Raw genomic sequence first — 10,500 nt, forward strand, 5'->3', positions numbered from 1 at the left:
GTCTCATTCGTTTGCTGTGAAAAATGAGGGTATTCGTTAGGTTTGTAATCGTCAAACGATTTATAATATTAGGGACATTAAATTTACTTATTTAATCATAACCCTTTTACTGGACGTATATTATGGGCCCAAGTTGCAAGTAAATGGATCTTGAGAAATTTAGTCCTACGGCACTAAATTACACTTGGACTCACTTGTATTTATGTTTGCTTATTCTAAAAATTTATCTTCAAATTTTGATTTGAATTTTGAAATCTAGTTATTACTTTTCATAAATCTCTTTTCTGCTAACTGTAGAATTTTCTTTTAAAATATTTATAAATTGTTTTTATTACTATCTTTAATAGAATTTCATTTTATCTATCTCGTTTCTCACCAATTTTTATTATTTTTAAATTTAGTATTATTATTATGTTTATTGTAATTTCCTTTTAAATATGAAATGTAGATTTTGGTTCATAATCACTTGTCTTTATCAACGACATCAGCCTCATATTTCATTAAAATTATACTACAAAACGGCCATAATTAAGTTTCAATTAAGTGTCTATTAGCTCTTTCATTGTTTTTAATCTCTCATTGCAATGGTTAATCATTGATTAAGAATTCTGTTGAATGGTATGTGAGATGAAAAAAATAACTATCATGACTTTTGGACTATTGAAATTTTTGTCACGGTAAACATCTCTTTTAATCATTTTGTTGATTTGATCCAATATAAACTTTTTCCTACTTTTGAATATAGTATTTCTTGTTTAACAATGTACCATGATGGTTGCAACAATTATAACATTTTTAGTATCGTGGAGGACAAAAATGTATTTAATTTCATTTTAAATGCTCTGAATAGCTCCTTTAATGGTAATGTAATTAATCTAACAACTTTTAATTGCACTGTAATTAATTCAACAAATTCACAATTCGGACTCCATTGATTTCCATTTAGATATTCAACATGAGTTAATTTCCTCTTCCTGTGTGAATATTTGGCATAAATCTCAGTTTGTAATTTGCACATTTTTCAAATTTGTATTTAAAGAATCTTCAATCTTCAAATGTTGATTTGATTTTTTGTTACGTTCCTAAACTTAACTTTGTAATTTCACTTTGTTTGAGAAATTTATCGAAAGATTTGAATTCAGAAAGGAGAAGAAGAAAATAGCTAAAGTCAAATTTAGGTTAAGAGTTGATATGTGTGTCTTTATGTGAGTTAGAAAAAAAGAGAGAGATAAAAGAAACTTACGTAATTTAGCCTAAAAGCGTCACATAACCCCCATCCATCCATCCCATCCCATCTTCTCCTTCACACAAACCACCTTGAACACAAACTCTATCTTTTCCTTTTATGTGAGAAATGTGAAATCATCACTGTATTTCTATATTTCCGTGTAAATGATAGGTAAATATAAGGGTATTTATCTACACAAGAATGCCCAAAAATAGATACAAGAAAACATCAACAACCATATATTCTAACCTACAAAAAACGTAACTATACTAACAAACAAGATAGGTAGAATCCATCAGAGCGAGATGAGACTTTAAGGCTAAGAAAGTAACTGAGTGGTCCCAAATCTTTCATCTCAAAGTGTTTTCTCATATAGGTTTGCAAGTCAGATATAGCCTGAGGATCATTGCCCGTAATGATCATATCATCAACATAGAGAAGGAAAAAAATAACACCATGAAGGGTCTGCCGTGTAGAAAGAGCCGTATCATGGGAACTAGAAGTAAACCCAAGTTGGGTAATGCTCATGGGGTTTGTTTCAAACCATATAAGACTCGATAGAGACGACATACTTTATGAGGTGGAAAAGTCGTGCCAAGCGGAGGTTTCATATACACCTCTTTGGATAAAGTTGTTGGGGTTGATGCCTTAAAGTCTCGTGTCCTGTAGTTTGTAAACAGTTTGTACGAACGCTTTTGTTGTTAATATATGATTTTTACTTCACATCTTGTTTTTTGCTCAATTGCTTGTTTTATTTGCTTTACCACAAATCAATAAACATAAAATCCCTAGTTATCTGTATGTGACTCAAGCATGTATGTGGTGACATACAAGTTGATCATGTCTTGAGTGATAACCAAAATGGTCTGTAGTATATGGATATAGGAGGGAAACCTTATCCTGGTAACACTACGGACGTGACCCGCTTTGTGGATTGGTCACAAGTGTTGTGACTTGTCACAGACGATCTGATCCTGATCATTCATGTTGAGGACATGCAAGCGGGGGCATCCTATACAAAGAGTTTGTATAAGACTTGACCACGAAATGTTAACGTCTCGTTATATAACACCGTTCATGATAGAGACTTCACTTCACTAGGATGACCATAGGTAACGTGACCTCAATCCTGAGTGAGTTGGGAACCCTACCATTGAGGGTGGTCCTTTGATTTGTATAGGTGCGAGTGGCCAGGACGCCGATTCAAACCTACCATTTTGGGGATTCGTCTGATTTGGGAGCTGGGAACTCAGCTACACAAGATGGAATTCACTACTTCCCCGAGGCAGGGGTAAGTAGATAGATAGCTCCTTTAGGGCTGATTCTAGGGCTCGAACGATGTGGCACCACACACCTTCTCTTGGCCCGAGAGGTGTTCACACATAGTTGGACTATATTGTATTGTTCATTAGAGGAATCAGTGGTACTTAAGAAGTGAGATGTAATTACAGGGGCAAAATGGTAATTTGGTCCATTTGTACTTATGAGCATCTGTGAAGGTTTATCGTACTTATGATTGGTTATATCTGATGGACATAGAAATATATCTGTAGTAAGAAGAGTTCAGCTGTTGGTCTTTAGTAGAATGCCTGACAATTAACGAATGGTGGTTCTCGTGGCTAAAGAGTTTAGTCAGCTATTCACAAATCATTGGAACTTTGAGCCACAGGTCCATTAGGTCCCCTGGATAGCTTGGATAAAGTCGAGAATCAGTGTTTGAGTTAATTTGAAATGTTCAAATTGACAAGAGAGAGGTCGATTATATATGATATAATCGGACTGGTTAATTATATATGATATAATTGGCTAAATGTATGATATACATTATTTTGGAGGATGATTATATCAAGTAGAGGAGAAAATACTATAATAGATATGTGATATCAAACTATAGGATAAAAATATAATATGATTATATTTATTATTAATTAATTGGTTAATTATATGATAATTAAGTCAATTTTTCACGTTTAGACGTGGGTTAGTGGGGCAGGTCGATTATTGTAACCGATGAATTAAAATGAAAATAGTTTTCATTTTGAATTGCCCGTCCAAAAAGAAAAAGAGATCGTGCTGGTGAAAAGTAATTGATCGCTTAAGTATTTTGAGAGCCTATATGATAGTCACTCTCCGCCTAAATGATCGTCCACTTTGCGCCTAAACGATCGCACACTAGTTCTTACACGATTAGATAGCTTCCTTAAACAATCTTAATGTGTGCCGAGTTTGCTAAACGATCATATACCATTTTCTAAACGATCGTTCTGTAAAACCTACACGATCGTGTAGTTTCTCTTAAACGATAAGCATCGTGCTATACGATAGCGTATTTTTTCCTCCCACTTGCTTATCGCCTACACGATTTGGTCTTCCTCCTTCCTCTACCAAATTCACCAAAGACCACACTTTGGGTTCTCACTCTGAGAATACCTGGGGCTCTTTTCTGGTGGTGTCGTCCCCTTTGGATTCGTGAGTTCGTGGTTGTTCGTGCTGCTGTAGTCGACGCATCTGTTCGGGCGTTGGTTGATCAGGTAGAGATTTCCGCTGCGTTGAGTTCCAAAGATTGAAACAATTGGTATGGAAACTCTCTCTCGTTTATTTAATTCAAAGCATGTCTTTAATTGGCTGTTCGTTTGCATAACTATGCGTTTGAATGTATATTGTATATTTTGGTCACTGTGAAATTGGAGGGATCCGAACGGGCTCATAGAACTCTTCGGTAAGAGATCCTTAAAAAGTTCCATTGAGAAACACATTTTTTACATACATCTATAGAAGAGGCCACTGTTTGACGGCGACAACAACTAAAAGACTTCGGATAAATGTCACTCGAGATATTGGAGCGAATGTTTCTTCATAGTCAATGTCATATTTTTAGAATAGCATTTTGCAACAAGTTGAGCCTTGTGACGTTCAACAGAGCCATCAGAATGTGTTTTGATTTTATAGACGCATTTATAGCCAATAGGTTTCTTGCCTAGGGGAAGATCAAATTAATCTTAATTATGAGTCTTTTCTAATGCCTGAAGTTCCTCATCCATTGCTCGCTGCCAAAGAGTGTTCATGCTAGCCTCATGATAAGATGACGATTTGACTAAAGACTGAATAGTGGATAAACAGTGAAATTCCTGAAGATGAGGTGAAGGTTCACTTACTTGGGTTGAGCGATGGATAGGAAGGATTGGTGTTGGTTCATAATTAGTAGCAGAGACAAATGTTGATGTCGAGCGAGCAAGAAGAGGGGTAGTTGAAGCAATCTGAAAGGTTGTGTTAGATGATGAAGTATCATGGGAATCCAATGTTGGGTCTGGGAGAGGAGAGATAGAGGTGGAATTCAATAATGCTAGGTCTGGGAGAAGAGAAATGTGGGTGGATCAAGTCGAGGAAAAAGAACACAAGAGGGATCAATAAAGAAAAGTGGTGAATTAGATATAGGGGTCTAGAAGGAGGAGAAACTGGAAAACATACGATGCTCCTAAAAAGTAACATGATGGGAGATACGTAACCGTTTGGAGATAGGGTCCCAGCAACGAAAGCTTTTATGCTCAGATCCATATGTCACGCCCCTTCCCAGATTACCCTTCTTAATCCAGAAGTAAATGTGACGACAGTAGTTACCAACCCTTTTGTGACACTTACTACCTAACTAACATCCTTAACCTGCTTAGATCCCTGAGTACATATATAACATTCACCAGACTAATGAAACTTTAAAAATAACCTCAGAACACCAGGGATCAACAACAACATAATTACATCATATTAACATATATAGAGTTCAACGGTCCCAATATATTTTACTAGTCCCTAATATGAGCAACATATATGTACAGACATTTACAGAGTAAACGCCTAAAACTTTTCTCTAGACTTTGGACTTTTAACTGGAGTCCTTGAGTGGCAGAGCAGTAGGACAGCTAACCTCTGGGGAGATGACCACTACCTGGGAAAAGAAAAAAACATTTGAAAGAATGAGCTACTCGCTCAGTGAGTGACTTAATAAAAACATAAATCTCATGCTTAAACTGAAAGCTAGAAAACATAATACTGGAACTAAAACATGCCAAGCAACGTGTACATAAAACTTTAAAAACCATTGTATCTGAAAACATAGCTAAACCGATTCCCGGTTGAGAGATAACCCTTTTGCTCGATCTCTCAACGTCGGATATCATGTTTAAGAGAGAACCCTTTTGTTCGATCTCTCAAACATAAGCCTGGGCAGAGGTGAGAACCCTTTTGTTCAACACCTAAGAGAGAATCCTTTTGTTCAATCTCTCAAACATTAGCCTGGCCTGGGGTGAGAATCATTTTTTTCAACACCTTCTAGCCAATGCTAAGAAAGAACCCTCATGGTTCAATCTTATCGTCTGGTATCATGTTTAAGAGAGAATCCTTTTGTTCGATCTCTCAAATATAAGCCTGAGCTGGGGTGAGAGAACCCTTTTGTTTAGCACCTTACAGTCAATGCTAGGAAAGAACCCTTTTGTTCAATCCTACTAAACTGATTAGCTGTCATACGTGCACGTAGACCAAACTGGATCCTGATGTCAAGGATCATAACTGAAGCAGAGTACCACTGCTTATCACTAAACTGAATGAATTATTCTGATACCTTCTCTATGTACTTCAACATCATAACTATAACATAAATGAAACTAGGTAGTACAGCTCGGATACCTTCTCCTTGTACTTCAGTATTGAGCTGAAAATACCTGATAGGAAAACATTTTCATAAAACATGCTTACTGAAAGCTTGATCTCATAAATCATAGTTTTCACAAGAACATCATTTGCTAATGCATGCTCAACAACATTAAGAGCACATATGCTTTATAACATAATACAAATACTTGTAACATAAACATATCATAGAATCTCCTTTTGAAAACTACCATGGTTTCAACCATTCTACCAAAGCATATTTCATGAACTTTGTAACTAGCATGCATTTATAAACTTTAAAGAAATGTGTTGCTTGTAACTTCCTGTAAAATAACCAACATAAAATTAACTGTTAATAAAGCATGGATTATTAAAATATTTATAAACCATTTATAAATCATTTATAGTCATTCACGGGTCCTTCAAGTTTGCTTTCTTAAGGCTTGATAGGCTTCTCCAATGGGAGTTGAACCTACACATATAAGCTTACTACTTAGTGTTTACATTAGCCTTCTTTTTAGGTCTACTCAATAAATCAAGCTCGCATGCCAAACCATCACATTGTGCCTCCTACCATTCACTTTGAAGGTTAGACACTTAGTCAATTTGGAGGGATTGGTTGTCAAAAGAATGCACCCTTTGATCACCCACACTCCTCACACTTAGAAAAACTACAGATTCAATTCCAACAATTCATAACTAAATTTTCAGAACTGATCTCAAGGAAATTCCTTTTACAAACTTTCTTAGAATCAAGTTAAAAATATTATCTTAAAATTTCAGCTTGAAATTTCTCGTCGTTTTATCTGGAGATTCAAAACTTCATCATTGGCCCCAATTCAAGCAGCTGCCTCATTTTACAAACTTCATCTTTCAATTCAAACTTCAAAAATATATAACTTGCATTCCAGGCCTCGTTTTAAAAAGTTTTATTCTACAAATTTGTTTATAACTGAACATTGCCTCAAATTTTTAGCTAAAAAATCTTCGTGATTCGTTCTGGAGCTTCAATTCTTCACTGATGGCCTAGATTCACCCGAGAAAAGAACCCTTTGCATTTATTTTGCTCCTCCGGCCTTATTCCGTGATTTTTCCCTCCAGCAGTATAACAAAAAAAAAAAAAAAGACTTTCAGAGCTTTCGAATGCCACTGAAATTACATAAATAGCCCAAGTAATTTGTTCAAACCAATTAAATGAAGTCGGCCTTCCTGCTTACCAACGCCCAAAATCCTGCATGAAATCTCCTTGGGCCACTTAGCCCACTAATGAAGATTAATGGTTGAGATTTGATTAAGCCATTTTCTTCTCACTCTATCATAGCACAATTCAACATTAAATCTCATAGGATAGCATGGTCTTCTCTTGGTTTCCCATACCTAGCCAAAATTTGACCATTCTTTCTTACATAGCCATCCAAGAGTTCTCTTGTTCTTTAGTTTACTTTATTTCTCCATCACTCCTAACCAAAACATAATCTCATTACAACTCATTGGAAGACATCACATAACTTACACTTGTTTACTTAAGGTAATTAGGGTTCGGGTTTTATAAATTCCTCCCCCATAAAAGAAATTTCATCCTCAAAATTTACCTGAACATCAACTGAAAAATTGAGGATATCTCTGCTTTACTTGCTACTCGGGCTCCCAAGTTGCCTCCTTAATGCCATGATTGTTCCATAACACTTTCACTATAGGTATCGTCTTGTTCCTGAGTACCTATTCCTTTCTCTCTAGAATCTCATCCGATTTCTCTTCGTCTGAAAAATTCTCTTTGAGCTGAACTAGTTGTTCTCTTAACATATGCGTAGGATCAGACACATACTTCCTCAACCATGGAATACGTCATGTATAGGAGCTAGTTCTGAAGGTTACTGCAATCTATAAGATGCTGGGCCAACTCGTTCCATAATCTCATAGGGTCCTATGTATTGAGGACATAACTTACCTTTTCTTCCAAACCTGAGAATTCCTTTACATGGAGGTAATCGAAGAAATACCTGATCTTTGACCTCGAATTTTAGTTATCTTTTTTGCTTATTAGCATAACTTTCATGTCTATCTCGAGCGACTTTTAGGTTATCCCTAATAAGCTTTACATTCTCAGAGGTCTGCTGAACTAACTCTAGACCCAATAACTTCCGTTCTTTAACTTCATTCCAACACCCAGGGGTTCTGCAAGGCCAACAGTACTGCTTCATATGGAGCCATTCTGATACTTGAATGAGAACTGTTATTGTCCGCGAATTCAATAAATGAAAACTATGTATCCCAACTACCTTTGAACTGCAACACATAGGCTCTTAACATATCTTCCAATGTCTGAATCGTCCTCTCTGACTATCCATCCGTCTGCGGATGAAAATCCGTACTGAATTTTAACTTAGTACCCATAGCCTTCTGGCAACAATTCACAATGCTCGAACTCAACAATCTCCAAGATCACAATCAATCAGCAACCATCAGACGAACACCGTGAATGGCCTCCAAAAACCTCGAACTATGTCGAGTTGAGTACGACACCACCACAATGGCTACCTTGGTATTCTTGGTGTGAGAATCCAGAAGTGTGGGCTTTGTGTGGACTTGGTTAGAGGACGAGACCGGAGGAAGAACAATCGTGTAAATGATTGAGCAAGTGGGAGATGACAAGGTCTATCGTATAGACGATGCTCAATTGTTTAACAAATGATATGTGATCGTTTAGCAAAAGCTTCACAATCGTTTAGCTAAAGGCTAGGTGAGTGAACTATCGTATAGTGTCACTCCACGATTGTCTAGTCTCTTTTCAGCTATCGTTTAGTAAATCTAATCCACTTGACAACATCTGCGTGAGATCTTTCCAAGAATGGAAATTCTCACAAATATTTTTCTTACTAATTTTAGGAAAACATTTTTCCTTCTATCTCATGAAACCACCAATAACCTCCCACTCAATAGGTTATTAGAGAAAAAGAGATAATTATCCAATAATTAATATTATTATAAATATATATGATAACCAACTTACCATACTATATTTATAACCTATAGTTTTAATATTTCATCTCATGAAACATATAGACCATAACTCTTTTTCTATTTCATGGTACTTAATGTAAATCTCATTTACATTAATCCCCCACTTGATGTATCTCATACATCACACTGATCATATCATATATAATTAAATTTTCTCTTGTCAATTTGAACATTTCAAATCAACACCGAGAACTGATTTTCAACTTGAATCCATTGAACTACCAAGGGGACCTTATGGACCTGTAGCTTAAAGCTCCAACGGTACGTGAATAACTGACTAAACTCTTTAGTCATGGGATCTACCATCCGTTAACTGCCAGACATTCCACTAAAGACCGACAACTAAACTCTGCTTACCACAGATATATTATGTGTCCATATCAACCAATCAATAGTGCGATAACCCTTCACAGATCACTCGTAAGTACAGCTGGGCCAATAACCGTTATACCCCTGTAGTTACATCTAACTTCTTAAGTACCACTGATCCCTCTAATGAACATAAGTCATATTCCTAATATGATTGAGTTATCTCTTCCAAAAAGAAGTTGTGGCCACTGTTCAAGCCCCAGAATCAGCCCTTAAGGAGGCAATCTATCTACTTACCCCTGCTTCGAGGAAGGAGTGAATTCCATCTTGTGTAACTAAGTTCCTAGCTCCCAAATCAGACAAGTCCCTAAAATAGTAGACATATTGAGTTGGCAATCTAAACACTCTCACTCATACTAATCCAAGAACCTCCCTCAATGGTAGAAGTTTCCAAAACACTCAGGATTGAGGTCATGTCAACTATGGTCGTTTAGGTGAGATGTAAGTCTCCAGTATCAACGATGTTATACACAGAGACGAATCATCTCGTGGTCTGATCTTATACAAACTCTTTTTATAGAACACCTCCGCTCGCATGTCTCCACATGAATGGTCAGAATCTACCATCTATAGTAGTTCACAATACTTACAAACCTCTACAAAGTGGGCCGTATCTGTAGTGTCACTAGGATCAAGAATCCCTCTTTGATCCTTATACTACAAACCTATTTAGGTTATCACTTAAGGCATGATCCACTTGTATATCTCATATACATACTTAAGTTTTCATACAATAACCATGGAGCTTTGTTTATTGGATATGAGTAAATACCAAATAAAATAACTCTTATTTTATTCATAACAATGTGTATAGATTACAAACTACGAGACTTCGGGAGAATTAGGATACCAATCCCAACAGAAGCTGAAGAGAGGTGAGCTTAAACAACCATTCGACCTTGCGCCTCGTACCAACTATTTGTCTCATTTGCTGATATTGAACTTGACAACCAATAGGAGAAAAAGAAACAGTTAAACTGAGAGCATATAGTTGACCAACAAAGGCAAGATTAAAATTTAGATTGGGGACATGATATGTACTTGGAAGATTTAAGGTTGGACTAACTGTTAGGGTTGATGCCCTAAAGTCTCGTGTTCTGCAGTTTGTAAATAGTATATACGAACACCTATGATTGTTAATATATGATATTTACTTCACATCTTGTTGTTTTACTCGGTTATTTGTTTTATTTGCTTTACCACAAACCAATAAACAT

The sequence above is a fragment of the Benincasa hispida genome, chromosome 6 (genome assembly GCF_027475165.1).
Source record: "Benincasa hispida cultivar pf3 chromosome 6, pf3_genome.v1.1, whole genome shotgun sequence".
Lineage (NCBI taxonomy): Eukaryota > Viridiplantae > Streptophyta > Magnoliopsida > Cucurbitales > Cucurbitaceae > Benincasa > Benincasa hispida.